This window comes from Anser brachyrhynchus, assembly GCF_964034855.1.
Source record: "Anser brachyrhynchus genome assembly, chromosome: 6".
Lineage (NCBI taxonomy): Eukaryota > Metazoa > Chordata > Aves > Anseriformes > Anatidae > Anser > Anser brachyrhynchus.
The window spans coordinates 28,542,264-28,566,181 of record NC_137700.1 but is presented as its reverse complement, the minus strand read 5'-3'; the positions used below and the strand labels follow the sequence as shown (position 1 = coordinate 28,566,181).

Sequence of the window (23,918 nt, the reverse complement as noted above, 5' to 3'; positions counted from 1 at the left end):
ATGATTTTTGTGACAGACTTAGCTAGGAGTGTCAGACTACAGTGACTTTCTCCCAAATCAGTAAATCACCTGAAATTAAGGTGGTTGGTGATTGCTCATTTTATGGTTTTTTTTTGTTTGTTTGCTTGTTTTTTCATTTCTTTCAGTTCAGCTCACACTGTCACACACAGCCACGAATTTCATATAAGCTTTCTAAAATGTTCTCAACAAGATGAGTAATTATGGTGTAGCATATTTCAAACTACAACAAGAGTTTAACAGTCATAATAACAGATAATAAAACTCATTTCTCAAATAGCTGCTTTATGAGAATCAGCTTACGTATAATGCTGAGAATATAATGCAGAACAAATGGATATATTTCAGAGATTCATGAGGATTTGCCTCATTCTATTTCTAGATCTAAGTAGATAATAAAATACCCTATAAATATAAATAAATTTTAAAGCAGGCTTTTCTCATGCCCATTAAGATCAGTAATATACAATTCAAAACCAATGTAGTGTTTTATCTCAGCAGTAATCATTTCTCTAATTAGGTACATCTTATTCCCAAGACAATAAACTTTCTTGCAAACATTTTTATATGATCACTCTCAAATATTAAAGCTCTTAATAGTCCTATTGTGTAATGCTTATATTGCCTAGCCAACATTTACTGTGAATCTATTAATGCCCTGCTTTTAATTCCTAATGATACTAAAATTAAATTAGCTATGTGCTCTCCTATAACGTCTGTCTCCAGATCTAGAAGACTGTTTATATAAGCAATCAGGGAAGTTAGCTGTTCACTGGTAGGGCAAGTGTCTGCAAATAGTCTCTGCAATAACATATTAGCTACTGCAAATGGAGAAATATGAATTAAGCATATAGATTTTGCACTTGTTTCCCTTGTGTCTCCCCCCTTTCCTTGGCATGTTTGCTAATACATTTGTAATGTCAGAAATGGCTCCGAATGCTGAGCATTAATTAGACGTGGGAACTGGAGCATAAAATAACATCTACATTTTATCCTTTTTAATCAAGAGGAAATGCTCTAATGTTGGATTTAGATTTAATGCAAAACTAAATATTTGACTCAATATATATTATGTCAGTAGATTAGCTGGTATTTATCACAGTTTTCAAAACCAGGGCTTTAATGCCTCATTTGACGTGATTTTGTCAGTCCCTGGCAGAAAGCTGATAAACCACCCATTTATGCCATTACAGCTGTCTCTTGTAGCACTGTGCTGCTATGGAGAGGGGTCAGTTGTCATTTCCTTAAAACCTTTGTTTTTAGTCATTTCATAATAGGTTGATCTTTAAAGTTCATTTGGCTCTATTATAGTAGATAAGTTCCAGACTATAAATCAGGTTTTGATGGCACAAAAATAACTTAAACTGACTGGGTGGCCAAAAGTTATCTAAACACTGCACTATTGCTGTCAAGGTAGCTGAAGCTGGAGTTAAACTATGACTGGGCCTCCATTTTTTCCCTTATTTTATGTTCCTTCTCCATATGGATTTATTTATTTTTGCTTGGGCAATTATTTTTGCAAAGAGGTGGCAGGAAAAAAATAAAAAAAGGTTTTGAAACTGACAAATGCTGAAATGGATGAAATTAGATGGCTTCTGCTGGTCAGATAAGCTGGTTCCTGAGGATCCTCTAGCTCTGAACTCCCCTCCAGGTGTGTGCTGTTATCCAGGCGGGGTTGTGGGAACTAGCAACATAGGACCCTGATCCCAGCCTTACAATGTGCCTATACCAGTGCCAGCACTGTGGGCTCAGAAGATCTGCATTGGGAGTATCAAGAGTCCTACAGACTTCTATCATATTACTTGCCTTTTCCACTGGGAAGAGCTGATGTACCTGCAGGCCCATCTCTAGGTGTGTTTGAGACTATGGAAGCCACCTGCTTTGTCTGAGGAGACCCAAGCTCAGGTATGAAGTGGCTCCAGGCTGATCTAGGTGTAGCTGCCATTTAAGGGTTTGTGTTAAGAGAAGGAGAATCTGCTCTAAGGCAATGAAGCTGAGTGTGTGCACATGGCACTGCAGCCGATTTAAGATGGTAGGATCACTTTGTGATTGTTTTGTTCCCTATATTTTATTTAACATGACAGATTTCTCCAGCAGCCCCTTAAATCCCATTACAAAAGTAAACAATGCCACAACAGATTTTTGAGAAACGTGTTTTGAATACAACATAAAGTGCTAACTGACTCATTTAATAATTCTTTTAATGCATAATGAAGACAACAGAAGAATGAAAAAAATGTGCCTGGTTTTTCACTAAAAAGACCAAATTAAATACCTTTGTATTACCATAATATAAAAATTAATGTACCTGTCTTGCTTCTTGGTTGTAAAGTATAGTGCAAGTATCTCATGCATCATTAAGACTAATTAAACTACATACAGCTAGCACGCATCTCTGTCAATTTTAATTGCTGAGCTCTGCTATGGAGAACACTTCCCAATGTTGTTTTTTCTGTGTGTTAAGGAGGCTTAAAAAGTTAAGAGCAGCTTTCCAAATGCAAAACCCACTGCTCCAAGAGTTCTGTGTCTCCAGGGTGTCTGGTTCACCCCCAGTCTCTGGGCAGGAGGCAGGGGACCAACCCTTTCCTGCCTGTGCTCTGTGTTCACACTCGAAGCCACTCGGATTTTCAGACATTTGCTGTGACAAGGCTTCTGTGTGTAAAGAGGCAGCTCTGGCTCATACCGTGAGTCATTGCTGTGGTGACACAGCCACTCTTCCAGGGGCTTCCTATGCTGCAGATGATTTACAATCCCTCTTTGATAACACAAATTCCTCTCTTGGACGAGGCATGCTTCCACTGTGACATACGTGCAACCACTCCTGCAGGAGCGCCTCACGTGCAGTGCCATTGCTTCCGGGCAGACAGAGTTTGTGAATCCCTATCTTCTGTTGTTGTGTGACTGCTCCTACGAAACACACAGGTGTTTGCAGAGGCATTGCCCCATTTTTAACGCAAGAACGTTACACTTGGATACTCTGAGTTACTTACGGAAAACTTGTCTGGAACAGGGCAGATTCTTAAGCTGTACTGTGCAAAAGCCATGTTATACTCCTCTAGAAAGTCCAAATTACATCAAGTCTTGTTATAACTGAAGCAAAACTGTTTAATATTAATTCCTGATTCATCCCCTTCTTTTAAAAGTGACTTGTATCACTGACCTACTGCAAGAGCTGCAGCACTGTGGGGAGAGCTGTGAAAGCTGGAGGAGGAAAAAAAAAAGACCTGGGGATTTCCATTTCTCCTGTGATATCTTTCACTTCATCAGGCTCTGCTTGCAGAAGGCTTTACTAGTTTTATCAGAATTGGTAGAGCAGTAATAAAAAGCCAAATGCAGTATGAGCAAGAAGTGCTACTCTGACATCCAATGCTCAGTCACTAACCTGCACTGGCAAATGAAGGATTTCTTGGAGGACCAATTGAAAATATATTGGAAAATTAGCAAATGAGCTATGTGACAGACCCCATGGTCTGTGTGGCAAGTCCATTAGAAATACAAAACGTGTATATTTAGGAAGCGTTGCACATTTTACAGTTACTTACATGAAATGATCTGCAGACTTTCAGGTCAAGCCTGAAATTTGTCCCTCCAGAATTACAAGGACAGTCAGTCCACTGATGTGGAAAGGGCACAGCTTATCTTGCCCATTCTTCTTCCTTTTCATGTAGTTGCCTCTGTGGAAGCCAATGCCAGCATCTGCATGAGTAAAATGAGAATTTATCTTTGGTGACCAGCTTTTGGTAGAGAAAATACATGGAAAATTAGCTGATTAGATTTAAAACTGCTTTCTATTTCACGGGTATAAATGATCCCTTTTCCCCATAAAACAGAAGGAAAAACAGTTCCAGCCCAGACAATTTATATTTTGCTGAGATGTCCCAAACCTGAGGACACAATCTGTTTTAAGAACTTTAGTTGCCACTTGTCTCTGTTCCTTGCTGACAGCGTCCAGCCATCACTGCCCTGAAAGCACGAAAACCCTTGGCTGCAACTGGTGACGATTTCAGCTTTATTTTTTCCTTTTGCTTCAGGAAGAGCAAATGGTGGGCAAACAAAACAATTTCCCCAGTAAGCCCCACTAGAAGGTGGAAGGAGAGTCAGACGTGTCTGTGCCTACTTGCAGTCCACCCACTCCTTCCTTCCCTGGGCCCACCCTTCCGCCCTCTGCACTGTCCCCAGGGGCACAGAGGTTCTGCCCTCGCTGGATGCGGTGGCAGCAGCGTGGAGGTGGCAGCAAGCCCTCCTGCCTGCAAGGCCTGGCAGGAGGCAAAAGGATCCTCTGGGGACCAGCCCTGCAGTGATCCTCCAGCTGGGAAAGGAGTCGCCTGTGCTTCTATAAGCTGTAAAAAGAGCTTCCCTACCCATGCCAACTCACATGGTGTGTATTTGACAAGTCTAGGTAGCTGTGCTGTTCCCATGCTCCAGGTCTACCAGGTGGTGCTACCAGTTCTCTAATACACCTTAATTTGCTGGGCTGCTATCAAGTTGAAAATAACTGTGTGATGGTTTGAAATTAGAAGTTCTGCTATTCTGGTGAATAACAGCCTCATGTGAACCTGCTGAGGTGGCACCAGCCCCTGAGACCACTGGCACAGCACCTTTTCTTTGCTGAGCTGGTGTGAAGTCAGTTCACAAGGGCTCGGCTTTGCCAGTCAGCAGAGGCCTCCAAGCTTGTGGGATCAGCTCTTTATTCACATGAAAGACTTGAAGCCTTTGATTCAGTACTTCTTTCTTTCCAGGATGATGACACCAAAGCAAAGGTCTCTGTGATCTCACCTTCTCAGCAGCTTTCATGTGTGAGGTTGATACACAGAGAGCTGCCTCTCTGGCATCTGTCTACTCAGTGGAAAGGGAGCAAAGAGGCACAGACTTGCCCAGAGTGGCACAGCAGAGGTGTCACCAACTCCTCGTGTTGTGTTGTTTATTGCATTTAAAATCTTGTTTTAGATTTCGTTTTCAGACTCGGTTCTTGCTGTTGTGTGATAACCTGAGCTTTCATTTAAAAGAGAGTCCAAAGATCCTGTAATGCAAAACTGTTGAAGAAAAATGACAAAATGTAAAGATAAAGGACTAGAAGAATCACAATACAAATAAGAAACTGTGTGATCTGAAGAACAATTGTTATTTTCTCCATTTTCTGACCTTCCTGGAGAGGGGAGTCATAGTTTTAACACCGTTGTTAGCAGAGATGGTGATGATTGTGTTTTGAAGTCCTCTAACATCCTGAAGGTGCTCTTGTTCGTGTATACAGTTCTGAGGGTTGCCCTGGCCAACACTACAACGGGACAATGATGTGCTTGGAGGCATCCAAAGAAACTCAGAAACCAAGGACAGGAAGAACTCTCTTGACTCGTCAAATTTAGTCTTCTTTTCTCACAGGCTTCTCCTTATGTACCTCACTGGAGGGAGTGAAAGTAACTGCATTAAAGTCATACAGCTACTTTTTCCACTCCTTGTCCCCTACAATCTCCCACATGACCCTGAGGCTGAACTGAAGTATCTCTGCTTTGCTTAAGAGTCTTCTACTGCCAACCTAGACGTGCTTATGGCCACTTAACTATCACTCTTTTATGCATCACACTATCTTCTTCTTTAACAACTTGTTTTCTCCTCTCATCATTTATCCTTCTGGTTATTTATTAAGGAACAATTGCACTCTGGCCCTGCAAAGACCATGCCCAGATCTTCCAGGCTTCTCTTTTCCCTAATCTCAGATGTACTGTTGACATCAGAATGATTTTTCATGAGGTAGAAAGGAACAGGACATACTCCCATGGTGTATACTGCTGCTGGTGGCATACTTCTTAGCTGACAGGCCAACATATTCATATTGGCTGTCCAGTGTGTTATTTACTCAACTGCCATTCAGATGTGGCAAGAGCAGCACCAAAAAAAAAACCCAAGTCTCTATTTACTCACCTATTAGAGCAAAACAGCAAATGAAATACCCTGACTAGGATGAGATCTTCAGAAGTATTTAGAATTGATTAACGGCATCCACCAAACCTCAGAATAAAATTCTTCGTCCGGTGTTGGACAAAGCCATCACTGCCTGCTCCTAGAAATGTGTGGAACATCAGTGACGTCTCGTTCCTGTTATAGCACAGCTCAGTCTGCTAGTCAGAAAATCAAAGAAAGAGACATTCCTTGAGAGAAAAATTGCAAGACTTAAATTAAGATTATAATCTCAGGAATACTCAGAAACAGTAAAGTGGCTGTCGGTCTGTTTTACAGATCTCAATTAAAAACAAACAAAAAAAACAACAAAACTACACATTCAGATTTGTTTATGCTGTAAAGTCAACTGCTTAATGAAGAAGAGTTATTTTTACTTTGCTTTACTTAGTAAACACTGAGAGACAGTTTCCCACATGCTGTTATCTTGCAGATGCTTACTGTTCAGACAGACAGACACCTGGAAGGACTGAGAAATAGACACGATTGCGTACTTACCATCTTAGGCTGAAATAAATGAAATAAAACACATTTGTTTTGTTGCATGGTGAGGTCTAGCAGTCTTATGATATGGCATAGAATACCTCAAAAGACTATAGATTGAAACCTACAGGTGTAATTTCTGCTGAATTTCATTTTGTTGATATCAGATGGTACTTATTCAGACCAGGAATTAGGGTGAATAGCTATGTAAGGTGCACAAAGCAATGGAAATTACCATCTTTGTACAGGTACAAAAATTTACCATGTTTGATACAGGATGCTAAAGACTTCCCTTAACCTTTCCAGCCAGAGCAGAAATTCTTTGCTGTTCTACCAAAGAAAAAAAAAAAAAAAAAAAGTGAATTTAATGACTACGTTTAAGATACTAACACCTACTAAAATTCTGGGAAAGCAGTGAGTATGTTTTGTTTCCATTCAATGTCAGACTCAATCCTGTTCAGATGAGTTCAATAACTATGTTAAACAGTGGCTTGGAAGGAGAAGATGTTGTGGTCTTTAAACCCATTATGAAACATCAGTAATACCAAGTTTGTATTGGTTTAAAATTAGAGACGTATAATGATAGCACTTTACAATAATATGTACAAGGTCACAACTATGTACCCTAGAAAACAAAATTGCTAAATATACAATGCAGATGAAATAGAGTATCTAATAATTTCTTCATGTTCCAGCATAGAGAAAGGAAAAACTAAGTTTAATAAAGTTACAAACCCCATGATTTCTTAGAAATCATGGTCTGAATTCTGTCTCAGGAAATGACAAGCCTACTACTCACCTACCATGAACAAAAATAAGAAACACCTGTTCTCTCTTTGTTCTTACTTAATTTACTTCCTCCCACCCAGTTTGCTTCTCTGCCTTCATTCTGAAGTCCTGAGATGAGCAGTACTGAGGTCCTTGTTGTCTTTTAACATTTATGGTTAAAGATATAGGTAAGTATACACAGTTGTAAGAAAATGTTTTAACTAGCCTTGTTCTTTCATCGTTGTTTTGTTCTTACTATTTTTCTTCATTATCTACCATAGCAGATATCTGCTGGAGGATACTTGCTTATGTGAATTTTTGGTATTTACTACACTTTGTAATATGTTCATTTTTATTTATTGGGTTATTGTTTGCTTACAAGAATATAAAGCCCTATCACTTAGGGAAACTTAACTTACTTTAATTCAAAACAAAAACAACAAAAAAACCCCACACTTATTTTGATGACTCAGAAATTTCTCTTCTTTTAATGCTTGAGTCAAACCAAGTCATGTAGATTCTCTGTAATTCTTGGGACAGGAAAATCAAAGCCCTATATTTTCACTCCTGCAACTGAACTTGTTTCAGCTGGCGGACGTGTTAGTTTCTTCTACTGAAAAATCTATTCAAAATTATGAAATAAAAAAAGGGGGAAATGTTCTGTCCACTGCTTGTCTGAGTTTTTGAAAAATAATTCAACATCAAATTTAGAATGAGTAACACTTCCTGTTATGATACAACTGGCTTAAGAAAAATGGAGCTAGTGTGTATCTGTTTGTCCTCTTTTTCGGGGGTGGGGTGGGGGACAACACAAAAAAGCCCACTTTATTTGGCTGCTTTTCTTTTCTTTTTTCAAAGAGTATTCACACATCCTAGCGGTACTCCTTGTGGTCATGTAGAAATCACTATAATTGTGTAAAACTATATATCCTCTAAGCAACAAGAACAAAAGCTTCTATACGTGCTAAATATTGTTTCATTCAGGAAGTTGTTCTTATGTGTATGTTTCCACAACTATTATCAGTAGAACTGAAGGGTAGCAGCAATATCCACAAGTTGTCTGATTTCCTTCCCACACTATCAAAGATTGAAAGAACAGAGATGAAAACACTGGGGGAAATGCCTGTAACTATGACATAAATGGCTTTCCAGCAAAGATTTAAGGAAGTTGCCTTTAATATATTGTTTATGGTATGTAGGAGGCACTCCTACCTGAAGCAGTCTGGTTGTGCTGGATCTTTTAAGTGTTCCTTAAGTCTGGCCTCAGGATGCTCTCCAGAGGGTTATATTAAAGTCTTAGTTACAGTTGTGGAAGTACGAAGCTCCTCTGTTGTTTCTAGGATTATTTTTTTTCTGCATTTGTGCTAATGCATCTGAAATCAGGCTGTAACAAATGTCTGTAAAAGTTCCAGTTCAAGCATCTCAGGAAAATTCAGAGGATAAAATCACATTTGAAATTATTACTCTTCCAGCATGTTTTCATGTTACAGGGTTCCATGATTAATACATATTCTGTTGTGACTTCTCTCCCAATGTTTGCTAGTGCATGTTAAGTCATACCTGTGTCAGGAATATGTGGAGGGGGAAGATTAATGAAAGAGCAGCTGCTAAGCTCTGTGACAAGATGTCGGAGCCCCAGTTTCCAGCTCCTGTTCCTGTCTGGGAAAAGTCCTCTGAACATGTGTCACTTCCAATAGAAGTTCATGCTTGGTGAATGGTTTTAACATTGCTCAGCTCCCTTTTATGGCTTTATTTTGTCTAAATGTCATGGGTCAGTTTAAAGCACGTCCTGGTATAGGAATTGAGAGGAAGCAGTTGGCATGGCAGTTGGTTGGGGAAGGTATTAAATTGGATATCCAGATGTTTCCTTGATTAGGATCTCTAGACTGGTGTTCCCTTGGAGTCTAGGAAGCAATGAAGAACTGAACTGATGTTTGCCCAGGACACTGTTTTCCTTCAGAAAGTTTGTCCCATCCTTGTCACTGCTGCACACAAAGTTGCCTCTCCTGGGGCTCTGCTGAGGCAGAGCAGGACTGACTACAGAGCTACATGCCCCCCGTGAGTTCCTCTGCATGAGTTAAACACAGGGGCCTTGGTACAAGGCTTTGTCAGAGCTTGCAGTCCTGTCCTGTGGCAGCATCCCTATCCTCCTCTGCAACTGCCACCGCTGTTACCCTGCAGTGTCCTCCTCACAGAGAGCCTCTTGACTTCCTGGCTCAATAAAACAGCTCCTCTGTTAGTGGTTAGAATTGCTTCTGGGGAGGGGAAAAAGAAAAAAAAGCCTTTGTATATCATTGGCTAGATAATTAGCAAGGCCAGATATTTAAGATGTCTTTAGGCAGGTGATGGGCCCTTTAGTGCTCATGTTGGGCACTTTCACGCATAGCAAGTGGTAGATGCCAGAGAAATTAAATCACTCAAGATACACCCCCGGTGGGAAGGGAAAGAGCTGGATGGCAACTCTTAGATTTAGTTGCCTCAGTTCAGCCCAAGTCTGTCTTATATATGATCTTTTTTTTGAAGTGAGTAGTAGAAATTGCTGAAAGTCTGGAGGAATGAAACCTGGCTCATTTGAAGCTTCCTGAAGGAAGAGGTTGGACCTCTTAAAAACTAAGTGTATGTTATAAATAACTGGATTACAACTGGAAATCTTGGAGAGGTGAAAATAGTTTAGTACTCTCTAGGTAGAGATGACTTCTCTTTAAAACAAAGAAACTTATAATCACTGTTAATACATAAGACAGGTGAAAATGAGTCAATACACACTAAATCTTACTTGGTAGACCCATCTGCTGTGTGCTCATCAGATCTTGCTACCTCAGAGGGCCATGTTAACCCTTCAGTCTTTATAGTTTCAAGGACAGAGGCTTTTTGTTCATTTGTTGTAGTGGAGGCTATAAAACCACAAGTTAAAAATACTTAACAGCCAACTAGCATCTGCAGTGTAAACAGATGAGGTTTGAATATCCATTGCCCACAGCTTGTGTCATCATTTGTGTCAATCCAAAGTGATGTAAAAGAAAGTCAGAAGTGCAAGGTTAGAAACCATGCTAAGTTGTGTGTTATTCTGATTTTTAGTACTCAATATAAGGAAGTAGAACATCACTTTCTCCATAAGGCTCAAGAGAACAACTTAATGTGTGTTTTTAAAACGGTGTAAAATAAAATATTTCTTCCACTTCCAATAACATTTTAGTTGGCTGGTGTTCTCCCCTCCTTCAGCTGGGAGTGACATGACTTAGTAGTAGGCACATGGGGCAATGCACGCTCTTCTTGACTTGCTAGGGACCACATGATACTCCTGTATCTCATAACCAGCAAGATCCTGTGCAGGGTCATGAACACCCCTCACCCTCAAAACCTGCTGTTAAAATCCGTTGGAGTTTTTGTCCATGTCTAATTCCTACCTTGTGTCTCTCCTGAGTTGCCTACCCTTGTCTATTACTGCCTTGTTCTCTCCAGGCTTACAGGCCACCCACCCCAGCAGGATGTGCAGTCCTGCTGGTCCCACTCCCGTACGGCGTGCTGTTCTCTCTGTGCAGCCGTGCGAGCACTGGTGTGGCTACACAGCTGCTCATTTGCCTAATTTGTTAGCAAATACTCAGGGGGACATTTCTTAATGTTCTGCATATTGGTCACGATTGATTTATTAATTAACATAGAGGTGGGAATCAAGGATCAGTGTTTATTTTATCTCTATCTTCCACTAACATGCTTTTTCATTCACATAAACGACCGAAGCTGACCGTTACTTCATTCCTGTAAAGCAGGAATGATAATACCTACCAAGGAGCTGTTTGTAAGCTTTGCTGAGCTCTTCACCATCCTCAGCAGGAGGCAGCACAGAAGCGCATGGCCAACACACTATTTCTAAAGAGTCCAGTTTAAAATTCTTTCAAATGCTCCTACCAGCCTGTGGTAGCTCACAGACCCCTTCCGATGGTTCTGCCATCACTTTAAGACAGGTTGCAGCCAAAAGGGTTTTTCTGGCCCTTCTCTCCCCAGTCACTCTTCCCATACACTTTGTGAAAACTCATGCTAGTGAAAACTAACCACTTTATTTGTATTTTCGAGGTTAATTTTCAGCTGAAGTTCCCTGAACTAACTGGCCACGTGGTTTCATGACTGCTCGTGCTCAGAGGAGCAATGCAGCAAGAGCATGCCTCTGAGTAGCAGCAGGGCTGCTCCTTTCAGTCACAGCATGTATTTATGTTGCCTAAAGGTTATTGGGAAACCTAAGTTTCAGCAATGCTCCTCCAGGTAGTGGTAAGTAATATCAGTGAGCCCTTTGAGGCACATAACTTCATAATGTTTCAGTTAACCATGTGCCTTAACTCTGAACTTTTATCTGTGATGAAAGTTAGGGGTTACCTGAAAATCAGTGACCCACCATGTTCAGGACACAATGATTTGCAGAAATTGCAGAGTCAATCTTTTTCTGGTGAAGTGCTTGAGCTAGCAGAAGAGAAATATGCCCAGTTTATACTCTGACACGGTTATCTTTGTATCCAGGCCTGAGTCATGGCCTTTCAGGGGAGGAGCAAACTTGGCACTTCATCCTTGTGCTCTGCATAAACTCATTAAGTGCTGTGGCTCAGCTGAGGTCGTCTGTAATTCCCAAGTGAACTGGAAGATAATGGGGATATATAAGTTTGTGAAAACCATGGAGTTAAAGAACTTTTCTGGGATAGTGACAGACTTCACTTAACACCCTGGAGACATAGTAAAGTAAGTCAAACACAGCCTGAAGAATGTCTCACATAGTTTTCTCTACTGTTGAGGACCCCAATCCCAGATAACAGGGGTAATACATGCTAAGTACTTGAGTCAGCATTGCTGGCTGCAAAAGTACAAATCTCATATTAGCTCCCATTACGCAAAGTAACATTTCTGTCATAAAATGTGAAAAGCATTACACTGTCTTTTTTATTACTGAACTACTTTATGATTTCTTATTTTGATTTTTAAAAATATAAAACCCATCAGTAGTGGGCAACATGCATCATAAAGTAATGCACCATTAAACACATGCAAATGTGAATAAAAAATTGCACTGATGTTAAGAAACTTCTGAAAATGAAATTGGTATTCTTGATTTAATAAGAAAGTGTCCAAATCCAAACAAGTTGTTAATGGACATAATGAAATGAAGTAAGAGTAAGCCCTAAGGTTTTTTTCTTCCAAATGTGTCAAATAGTTCCCTTAAAGCATTTTGTCAGAAAACATGTATCCTTTAGGTGCCTGTTTGTAAGTGTGGTGCCTGCTGCCTTTTGTTCAGTATTAGACTCTAAATATGCCTATCTACAATAATCGGAGCCAGAAACGGTTCCATGTCTGATGAAAAAAACTATCGTGGGTGCCACTCCTGCTAAAACAGTTCCTGGGTAATGGTGGGTGTTTTTTCATAGTTAAGTGCATCCATTAGTGTGTAGAAGGAACAGCTAAAGGCATTCAATTACATTGTTGAGGGACTAACCTTCTGTGACTGGGCTAATGTGGTGCTTGAATGAGAACTGATTTAGTTCAGGTTTTGGGGGGGAAACGTGGGGTCGGGGGGAGTAAAAACTACCAGAAGATGCCTCTTGTAGCAACACTTGGTAGCTTTTTGCTGAACTTTAAATAAATGACACCTGACAGATCAATGTCCAGAGGATCCAGAACATTTCAAATAGTCATTAAAATAACCCCTGCTGCTGCTTCGGTTGTACCAGAGCAAGTCTGTAGTAACGCTATCAAAATCTCTGCTTATGAATTGTAGACAAATGAATTGGTCTTGGAGAATGCTTTTCCACTGCACTGAGTAGCTCTTCTAAAACTGCATGATTCCAGGTGACTAGTTTACTTCAAGGACAATGTTTAAAAAACTGTCTTTTACTTTGTAGCTATCGAAGTACGTGAATCTTTCTCAAACTTATTTTTGTATTTTTTTTTATTCTTGTTTCTGTACATATCTGATAAGAAGAAAGTACACTCAACTTGAAGGTTATTTTAAAATGACATTTGGAAAAGGGTAAGATTTTCGTCTTTCTTTGGTATGATGTAATCAGGTTAAGCTCTCATCCTGAAGATACTGGAGACCCAGGTTGTACCACAGTTGTTAGCGTTATTCTTTTATTTTCTTGATGGTTTGCTTTAGGAAATAGAGTATCTCCCCTGGGAGCTTCAGATGGAAAGTGCTCTGATATAAAAATACACTGAATCCTATAGATGCTAATTATTTGCACAGGTGAAATGGGTGGAGAGATGAATCACTAGAGTAGCTGATCATAGCTTTCTTTAACAAGTTATACATAAGGCACAGTTAGGGTTTCTGTTCGTTTTTTTTTTTTTTAAGCAGCTTATTCAGCTGTAAAGATTTGGGGTTGCTGTTTAATTAGCTGTTTAGAATTGTACACTTTGCATAATCGTTATTTGACTAGGCTCCAAAAAAAAAAGGAAGTTCAGTCTATTCGTTACTCAACTAAAACAATCTAAAATGCGAATCATCCTTTCTGATTTCTTTTTGTTGCGTTGAATTTTTGAGACAACAAATTCTCCCAGGGAAAGACATTCTGACTTCTGCTTGATCAGTTATTGTTTCAGTCTTATGCATAGTCTCATCTTTAGGTAGAATTTTTTATAGGTAGAAGATAACATATTTCAAGTTCCTTTGACAGAAATAATTTATTTGACTTGGGAGTCAGTGGTGAAAATAGTTCATGTTAAATATATTTAAAAAAAAAATCTCAGATGTGGAGAAACTCGTACACATATATATTAATTTCCCATACAGATACATAGACATGTATGTGGATGTATTTATGTATGTTAAAAACCTCTTTTTAAAATGTTTTGTACCGGTTATTTTTCACACTATAATAGGACCTGAGCACCCTTGTAGAAATTCTTACTCTACATATTGGAACAGAAAACAAATAATATTTTCCAAAAGATTTAATACATGAAAACCTTCTGTAGCTGATAGCATAGCTGGCTTTGTATTATTAGCATTTCTCCCACATTCTCTAGGGCTCTGAAATGTGCAATTAAGATCAGTGTGACAGATCTCACAGTTCATTCTAAAGTTCTCAGTCAGGCTATATCCAAAGCAAAAACCTTCCTAACTATGAATGCTGACCAAAATGGCCAGGGGTATGAGACAGGAGTTTCAGAGATAATTCGTAGCAGAGCCCTTCTGCACCTGTCCTTCCACCTCAGGTCCCTCTTTGCACTCTCCTCCTTGTCTCTCTTTGGCCTGTCACATTCAGACTTGTGCAGTACCTCTTGCTTGGCTCCTGCCTCTTCCCAGGTGGGCAGCAGTACTGGGATTTGGGCCCCATTGCCTTCTTGTTTCCCTCTTTGTAGGATATAGGGTACCAGAACATGCTGAGGATGTGGATGGGGGGGGATGTAGGGGTGGTACTGGGGCACAAGAATTTACAGGTAGGACCTTCGTGAAGTTTGCAGCAGTATTCACAAATTCCTGTTTTGACTGTTGTCTACAGATATTGATGAAAAGCTCCTTTCACGACAAAGGCAGGAAGCTTTTAACATGAAAACGGTCAAACTGTTGTCACAACTCAAAGCAAGTATGAGGCCTGGATAGAAACACAATGTAAACATTCCCAGGAGAAGCTTCTTGAGGCTTGTTGTGCAGAGCAAAGTTGGCACCGTGTCCCATTTACAATGTTAAAAAAAAAAAACAAATAGCTTTTTGTTTTTTTTACACTATTTAAGTGACATTTTATTTGTTTTAAGAATCAGTTGCTGACGCACAAGGCTTCTCTGTCCACTGAATCACATCAGATGAGCACTTTGTATAGTCACAAGTGTCTGCTTTGTAGGCTTGTTTTTGCAATTGAAAAATCAATAATTCATTCATAAAGATAAAGAGCTCAAGCCCATTATGAGATTACTGCCACTGTGAAGAATTTAAATTGTATTCATGGTAAAGGAGGAGGAGGAGACTGAGAGCATTTGCTACTTTGAGTTTGGTCTACTACCTATTCTAGTTTTTTCTAAGCTGCCTATCACTGAGCTATCTTAGTAACTATAAACTAGTCACTCAAATGTTGTATTAAATTATCTTGAAAGCAATATTTACTGTAATGAGACTGAAGCTTGTTCTGATTATTATAAAAATGTTTTTTCAATAATCTTCTACCATAATTCCCAAATGAAGAGGTAGCCCATGCATTTGTGAAGTAATTGTTATTGAGTAACTTACAGCTGAAAAATACAAATTGCTAACTCATCAGTATCTAACTGATTACATTAGTTTATCTGCAGGAAGAATCACTCTAAGGGGTGAGAATGTACAAGTGCTCAAAGTAAAATTAGCAAATGTATTAAGTCAAAGGGAAAGCAATCAATTTTGAATTACTTTACAGCTGATCATCTCTGACTTCACAAGGTATTGTAGAAACAATGGAAGTAGGACAAAATTGGCAAAATGTATTTATTTTCTCATTCATTTAAAGCTCTTTTCCCTACCTTTTGCTGTCACCATAGCAGTTATTTTCTCTCAAAGCATAAGAAGCCCATAGTAATCCATAGCACTTGGTGCTTTGCTCAAGTGCAAAGAGACTAACCAGAAAAATAATAATCTCCTACTATGGTGAATCTATCGTGCATGTGAAAGACCACAGTTTCAGGCCTGGTATTTTCTGCAATAAGTTACTCTGACTGCATAGTCATCAGCAATCTCTGGGCTGTGTTTTCACTTACAATTTCTTCAGAGACAAATCTGATTCTCCTCCTTCCTGCCTTGCACACAGATTGCTGCTGTGGCTGGGCTCTAACCCAGGCTTGTGAAAGGATCCAATTAAAAGACTGCTAAAAAGAGGTTTGGCTTCTTTTTTTCATTATTATTATTTTTTATTTGTTTTAAATTTGTATTTCACAGACTAAATCAGAGTGCTTTGTAGCTCTGGCTTGGTTTGCCCTGGGCTCAGCACAGACATGCTAATGACGTCTTCAACACAGCCCTGATCCTAAGCTCACTGCATGGTTCACAGTCATGTTTAGGTCTGATCTGCAATATGTGGGGTCCAAAGGGACCGGAAGAAATGTTGATGTTAGGGCTCTATATGTGTTAAGAAACACAATGCAGGGCAAATCTTTGAGAATATAACCACAGAGCTGTTATGTTCGTTTAATCTGTCATTATGTTTCCCCTATTACTTCATAAATTTGCAACAGAAGCAGAAGTTTTAGAACTCTTCAACAATCGGTAGCATTTGATTGCTTTTTAATGTACTGCAATTGCTTCTCTCCTGACTGGTTATACTGTCTGTGTTTTTCAAAAAGAATGTAAGATGAAAATACAGCAAGACATGCACAGAACAAAACGTGAGAGGAAGAGTCATGGTTCCAAGAGAAAAGTTCACAAAGACTCTTTCTTTATACCAAATCAGGTTGAAATGTCATGAGCCTGGAGGCCTTCTGGTCTCTCAGAACAAGGATGCAGAATCAGGGCTAGTTCAAGAACCCCACTGCATGAGGTTAAAGTCTACATAGCAGGTGAGCCATTGTAGAAGTCCCTGTGGAATCTCTCCAAGGCTTCAGTGATTTGCCTTTTTTTTTTTGTCAATGAGCAAGTGTATTTTGCAAGTGCTACTCTTTTTTCTCTTATGAATTATTGATGTTTAAAAATTGCATGTGCTGTGCACCTGTAACTTCCATGGTTTATTTTGTCAGTCAGCTTATGTATAGAGAAACGTTATAATATTTAAAAATATGCTGAATTCTAATTCAAGAAGGCTTTTGGTGCATGTAAAGTACTTACATTTGAAACTCACTTTCCCCACAAGTTCTACAGGGAGGAAAATTTAACTTCTCAAATATTCACCAAGTAATCTCAAAATAACTTAAAGTCCAAGAAATGTAATATATTTTGAGCTGAGGTTGATGAAAAATTGAAAGGAAATTCCATGAGAAGGAACTAGTCATGTTTTCTATAGGATTTTTCCCTCATTGGAGGCCATGTAGTCTTATTCTTTAAACAATTACTGCTTATTCTTCCATTTGACTAAATATTTTGTGTTTAAATTTCTTTAGAATTTCCTCTAAAAATGGAAGTAAAACCACTGCTAGCTGGAAGGTTTATGAGTTGCATTTCTTCAGTTGCAGCATAAAAGACTTCAGGAGCATACATCTCCGAAGAGCAAAGAATTTGCTGTAGTTCCTCAAAGAATCATTTCAGAAATATGTGAGTAGCACCGCTTTACTGCTTACTGAATCTTAGTCACTTGTGCTTAGACTTTTGCAATAGCCACGTGAAAAAGAAAGGGTTATTTATTAAGAGCAGAACAGTTCCCTTTTAGTTCTGTAGCAATCATGTCTCTTTTTTTCCAGTCCATGGAAAGTGTTATCTCAGGCAGCTTTGTGCAGGAAGTTCTGTTTATCACTTCCTCACAGTTGCAGTTTGTCTAGGACTTAAATATATGATATCAGATTGCATCAAAATGTGGGCCTTTGTGTGCTTAACTCATCAAAGGAGTGGACCCTCAGGACTTGATATCACTTCGCTGCATATGCAGTCATGTAGCAAAACAAAGTCTATCTAAACAGGACAGAACTATTTCTGTTGGTAGTGTAGCAAAGCTAGCAGAATTGGTGTAGTTTCAGGTATCTGCACAGTTTCACTTCTTGTTTTTAAATTTATCACTTTTTAAAAAGTGACATGGTTTGCCTGTTTTTACTATGTAAACCATGATGAAAAACAAAACATTACTCGTACAATCAAAAAAACAAAAACCAAACCCAACTGGGATTCACTTGGTGTAAACTACTGTGATGCCTGCTTGCGTTACAAAAACACACTAAAAATTTGAATCCCTATGCTTTAGGCTGGTAGCTGTTTGAGCAAATCTGAAATGATAGATAGTTATCTAGACAATAATGTGTTAAATAAGCTTAAGGTACAGTGTCCAAGACTGTAACAAGTAAGATCAGCAGTTCTTGTAAGATGTTGGCTAGGGCTTATGAACCTGCTCTCCTACCTTTGTGGTGGTTTCTATTTTCTGTAACCCTGATAAAGGAGTTCCCTCTTCAGTATAACAGGCTGCATCGCCAGATGTTAGTCTTCGTGGGCAGCCACAGGAAGCCTATTCAAACTGTGCAGTAATACTTCTCCTCTGTTCTGACTCTGGTTTTCAATACCACCCTCTTCCACGCCCCACGCAGTATCTAACTTAACTGTATTGGCCCTTTTATTCAAGACAAGCTGGTTTCATGGTGGCTGACAAATGTCTGTCCATTGCAGAGCCCGAGACCCGCTTGCCAGTCAGGGAAGCTGCAGCTTTGGGTGTGTTTCTGCACCTTCCCACGTGCTTCTGGTGCATGTTTTAACCACGTGGCTGACGCAAAGCTGAGAATACGAAGTTTATGCCAGTATCCACCCTCAAATCCATGATGTAACACGTTCTCTGTTTACTAAAATCTGCTAGTACTATTAAAAAAAAAGTTATTCAGCAGTAAAATGTCTACTCTCTTGTTGTCTCCTTGTGAAATAACGTGTTACTAATAGAACATGGCCAGAAAGTGCTTGTATTTTTTTTCCTCATTATTTTAACTGCTGTATGGGCCAATGAACAAGATTAAGTGATTACTCCAAATCCCATCAAACAACTGCTGGGGCAGCCAGTCAGTGTTGTGACCTGAGCAGAGCCCTCGTTCTGAAGGAAGGGGCCCCTGAGGCCAAACCTGTAGGGATGGATGACTGGAGCTTCTGGCAGAACCCTTCCTGTCAGTCCTTCAGAGAGATGAAATAATCCAGTTCTTATTCCACTGTTTTCCAGCCTGCCTTGGTATGCCAAGGAAACCCTGAGAGGCATTTTGTTGTGCCTTCCTGCTTGTCAGTTCCTGCCTCCCACCACATTTTCCACAGGAGAGGTCGTATAGGCCCTACCAGTTACTCATTAGAGCTAAGGAAAATTTTGGAAGGTATAGGACATACTGCTCTGTGTTATATTTTTGAACGTTTTTCAGAGCTTGTTTGTGAACAAACTGTTGCTGTCAGCTGGAAAACAAGAAATCTCTGAACTTATTAAAGAAGCTGAATTTTCTTCCCTTTCTCTTTCAGTTTGATTATATACCAAAAGTGAAAGTTGGGAATCTACCTCAAAAACTGTCATGCTGCTCCAAACTTTGAAAAGAACAGTATTTTGCAGTAAGTAAATGCGTGCTGTTACATTAGGAAGAATGATTCTGTTTTCACTGTGGTGGTGGTGGGAAACTGGCTTTTGTTAGTCAATATAGAAAATCAGTGCTCTGAATCAAGTTGATAGATACTAATCAGCCATATAGCATTTCACATGTACGTATTTGCTCTGTAAAAACTGGAAGTTTTGCATAGTTCTGCTTTGTGGAACCTCACACCACCCTAAAAATGTACTCAACTGCCTTTTTGGGAAGGGCGGTTGGTGAAAATGGGGTGTTAGCAGTTAGTGTCTAGATAGGGTTGATATTTTCTTGCTGTTTGTAACTATAGATGTTGTTCTTGTCGACAGCAATTAATAGTATATATGCACAAAATTTTAGATGTTCAAGTAGGTGATGGTACCGTATGTGCCACTGGAGATGTTTGATGGGTCCACCTCCCTTGACAGTCTGTGGCTTATGGACTCCAGGGAGCATGAAAATTCTTATCATTTGAATTAAAAGATTCACTTTTCCAATTAAGGTGAGACTTTTAAATAGAATTATTTCTGTCCATTTTTTCTCTTTCCCAGACCCCCACCCCTCACACACACACGTTGTGTCCCAGCTAAGGAAAACATGTAACATGGTGTCACCTTTAAAGTTTTGCGTAAATCCAGCTAAAATCAACCAGGCTGAAGAACCACCAGTTCAACAGTTTCTTGGCTTGGGGTTGCTCTAGGACTCCCAGGGATGCTAATGCATGTTAATTTAAACTTCTTATCAGCAGACTAGCAAGACCGTTCACACATTTTCCAGAGACACCACAGGATTTAGGCTGTTGTCCTAATAGCTATTGTTCAGGCTGCCAGCTATTATATTTACCACAAGCTGTTTTCATCTTGTTGGGAGCCTGGTGCTAAACTGAAAAACAACACCTACCTTGGCAAATTGTTGCCTTAGGAAGGTGAAGCAATTACACTGTAGGATGCAGACAAGCTTCTATACAAAGTGTGTAAACTTTTGGCTGTGGTTTCAATAGGTGGTAAACCTGTTTTTAGGGGATCTTGTACCTGATTGGAAATGCAGGGCTCCATGTTACAAAACACTGCACACAGTCTTTCTTCAAGTTATTACTGGTTTTTTATTTTTTTGAAGGATGAACATAGCTGATAGTCTACAAGATAGTCTAATAGGGGAACCACAATCTCACTCTTTTTGTGTCTGATTTGCATTAATGATTCTGTCAGAGATGAGTTTCTCTATTCCATAGACATTTTAGCTGCTCAGAAGAACACAACCGTGTTGATACTAGTCCCACAGCCGTGATGATACCAGTCTGGAAAACTTCTCCAGGCAAGTATAAGCAAAGGAGAGAGATCCTTCTTCCTCAAAAAAAAAAAAAAACTGTGTCCAAATTTTCCTCATTTAATGCGGTTTGGCATTAGAATATCTTTGCTGTGACAGGTATCTGTTGCTGAAAAGTACAGTCCCACTCTTTGTTCCCTGCCATAGTTTCATGCCCCTTTTCTTGCACTAGGAGCAGTGGTTGTCTGACCTGGCAGTTAGTCAGTTCAGAGAATGTCAAACCAGAAGACAAATAATGCTATCAAGAAAAGCAACTTATTTTCTTCCATTGTCGATCCTTGGTCCAGTTTAGGGAAGGGCCAGGAAACTTGTGTCCTGGTCAGCCAATCTAAATTCTTGGGCAATAAGTTCTTCATAAAACTATGTTTAGCAGTAAGATTGAACCTATAAGTGTCTGACTTCTAAAATTGCTTTCTCCTTTCTATTTTTAGGTATAGTTATTAACTTGCATAATTTAAAGGAAATTCAGATCACATCACACATTTTTATGCAAATTTTGATTTCCTTTGAAAAAATTATTATAGATACTTGTCCTCAATTTAAACCAAGGTTGAGGCTGTAAAGAAGTCTGGTTAGGCTTGCATTTGTTTAATTTTTTTAACTCTTCTCTGCTTCCTTTTTTTGTTGGAATACTTCCAGCCCCATCAGAACCTGGAAGTACCAGAAATAAACCAGAGGCGCTCATTTCTGCAAAGGATGGGTGTTACTGTGTTGAAGCTTCTGAGCTTGGATTTGGGAAATCTGTATTCAATTTTCTACTTTACCACTCGTTTCTACTTTAACTTTGGATAAACTATTTAATAAGTGTGTGCTTCAATATTCCACCTGTGAAACAGTTGATATTTCCTTACTCAAGAGGGTAGCAGTAAGTTCGTTCACGGTTCTGTGATGCTCAGAAGGTATGGTGATCATTTGAGTAATTTGTGAACACAGCCTCTTTCAGAGTAACAACAAAAAGCTGTCATGTTTAAGTAAATGCAGGATTTGTTTTTGTTTTCCAAATCAATATCTTCTTTTAACCTGCTGGAGAACAAGCTATCTTGTTTGTTTCTCGATACATATAATTGTCCCAGTCCTCAACAGCACTGGGTGTGTCACTCTTGACCTGCTAACGGGGAAAGTGATGTGTGGAATAGTCCATCTTCAGTGGTGCTTTTACAAGGAGTTACTGAAGGTTTACTATTTTCATTAAGACATTCATACTATTATAGTGTTTTTCCCTTTGAGACCTACAGGTTAGCAAATTTTGTGCAATAAACATTGTTGTGCTTTTATTTAGCAGTATGACTTACTGGGTAGTGTGATTATATATCATACATCTGGCTCTGTATTTGAGCAGGGAAGGAAGGATTTGACTCCAAACTTAGAGATCCTGACCCTGTGAATCGGCTTAGCATCTCACATGTTCAGTTGCTGGTGACCCACTCCGATTCTTCACCACGTACAGGGCTGTTATTACCAGATGCACAACAGCAAGGTGTATTTGAGAGATGGATTATGACTCAATCTGAAGGGCAGCCACAGGTCTAATCAACTCCAGTTAACAATCTGAAGATTATGCTTGTTAGGCTAGGGAATGGTCAATCAATTCACTTGCCAGTTTTAAGGAAGGATTTTTCCTCTTTAGACCCTTTATGTATGAAAATGAGCAAAGTAAGTAAGGCCAGGTGTTGATGATTCCTTGATGTTACAAGAACCCTCATCATGCATTGCATTAAGGCTACATCAAGTCCTGTGGTGCCTGTTACAGATAGTAAGTATGGATAAAAAGTTCAGAACACATTATCCCTTTTCATCACTTGGCACTTTGAATATATTGCAAGATTTCAGGAGTCAAATTTTTGAAGGGGCTAAATAAGCACACAAAATAAAACATTCAATCCTGTATTTGGCATACTTGCTGTTAGAGATGAAAACCATACAAATAAAGCTATTTGCAGCATAGTAGTCAACAAAACACTCTGTAAAAGAAAGCTTTGCAAGTAATTGGATTCACAGGAGAAAATTCATCACAGCTGCCTGAGCAGCTGTCATATGCCAGTTTAAAAAAGTGAAAACTTCACTAAGTATCATTTATATTGCAGTTTGTTTATAAATTGGCTTATTGATTGTGCTTAACAGAACTTTAGTCTTTTAAAATTATTCTTAAGCAAATGACAGCTTGTTCTTAAGTAACTTTGTACTCACTGAAAGGCAGTCATTTTTCTTTGTTATTACACAAGTTGTCTTTTGAATCATAACTACATACCTATGTAAATACATTATGGTGATACAGATACTTTGCTATTCTACTTTTATTTTTTTTCCATGATACTCAGTTCTTTTATATTAAGTGGTCTTCAAAAAGACCACGTACAACAAGGAAGAGCATCTGAAGTTGAACTCGAAGACGTTTTCATTACAATATGTTTTAAGAATCAATGATTAATTACTTTGAACTTAAAGATGTTTGGACATTAAAAATGTATTTTTTTATTATATAAGCAGAAATTAGGAACTGCAATTGTTTCTGGCTGCTTTGGAATTTCTACGAAATCTGGCAGCTGAGTAAGTAAAGAAGTTGGAGTAAGAAGATGCTTACAGTGCTTGGCACGTTTATAGTTCTTAAAAGAATGTTTGCCAAAGGCAGGTATGGTAACCGGTTACTGTGTTGTTATGACATTGTATTTAATTGACACAAGGCTTTTGAAAACATGCAAGCTGTTGTTGGGTGCGATAAGATGTATTATCTAGGCACAGTTGTCAGAATATCTGCATTGGATTAACTAGTGGATATATTTCTAAAACCAGATTCAATATCGAACATAGAACAGCTTTAAGTAGTTCAAATTTAGCTGCTTGGTTTTACAGAACTTGATAGTAATCCTTATCAGAGTAAATTCATGTCTTTAAGTCTTCACTTGGTGAACTATGTATTTTGATTATATTGGCCAGTTCTGTTCTTAAGGACTAATATAAAAAAGGATATCTATGCCCTGTATGATTGTGTAAAATCTGATGTGTGAAAACATTTTTTTTTTATGTTAAAAAAGAGTTTCTGTTGGTAGCACACAAGTTCTTCACCTTAACCATGGTTTCAAAATCTTTTAGAGCTGTTTTGAGGGATTGAGGTAGAAGGCTGGTTGGTTGGTTTGGTTTTGGGGTGGAAGATAGGGAGTGTTCTCACATTGGAGTAGGTCTCTGTACTTCTAGCTTGTAAGTAGGAT

At 39.0% G+C, this 23,918-nt stretch overlaps 1 long non-coding RNA gene across 3 annotated transcripts; it reads left to right on the top strand.

Moving 5' to 3' along the window:
* On the top strand, positions 1-22,185 carry LOC308197165. Of its 3 annotated transcripts, XR_013952644.1 has the most exons (8): positions 1-7,412; positions 15,981-16,048; positions 16,620-16,725; positions 17,263-17,413; positions 19,289-19,375; positions 19,747-19,888; positions 20,618-20,700; positions 22,052-22,185. It is a non-coding gene; the product is annotated as an uncharacterized lncRNA (long non-coding RNA). The 3 variants fall into 3 exon arrangements; XR_013952646.1 differs by lacking the exon at positions 22,052-22,185 and having other exon boundaries at positions 20,618-21,322; XR_013952645.1 differs by lacking the exons at positions 15,981-16,048; positions 22,052-22,185 and having other exon boundaries at positions 20,618-21,322.
* The last annotated feature ends 1,733 nt before the right edge of the window (positions 22,186-23,918 follow it).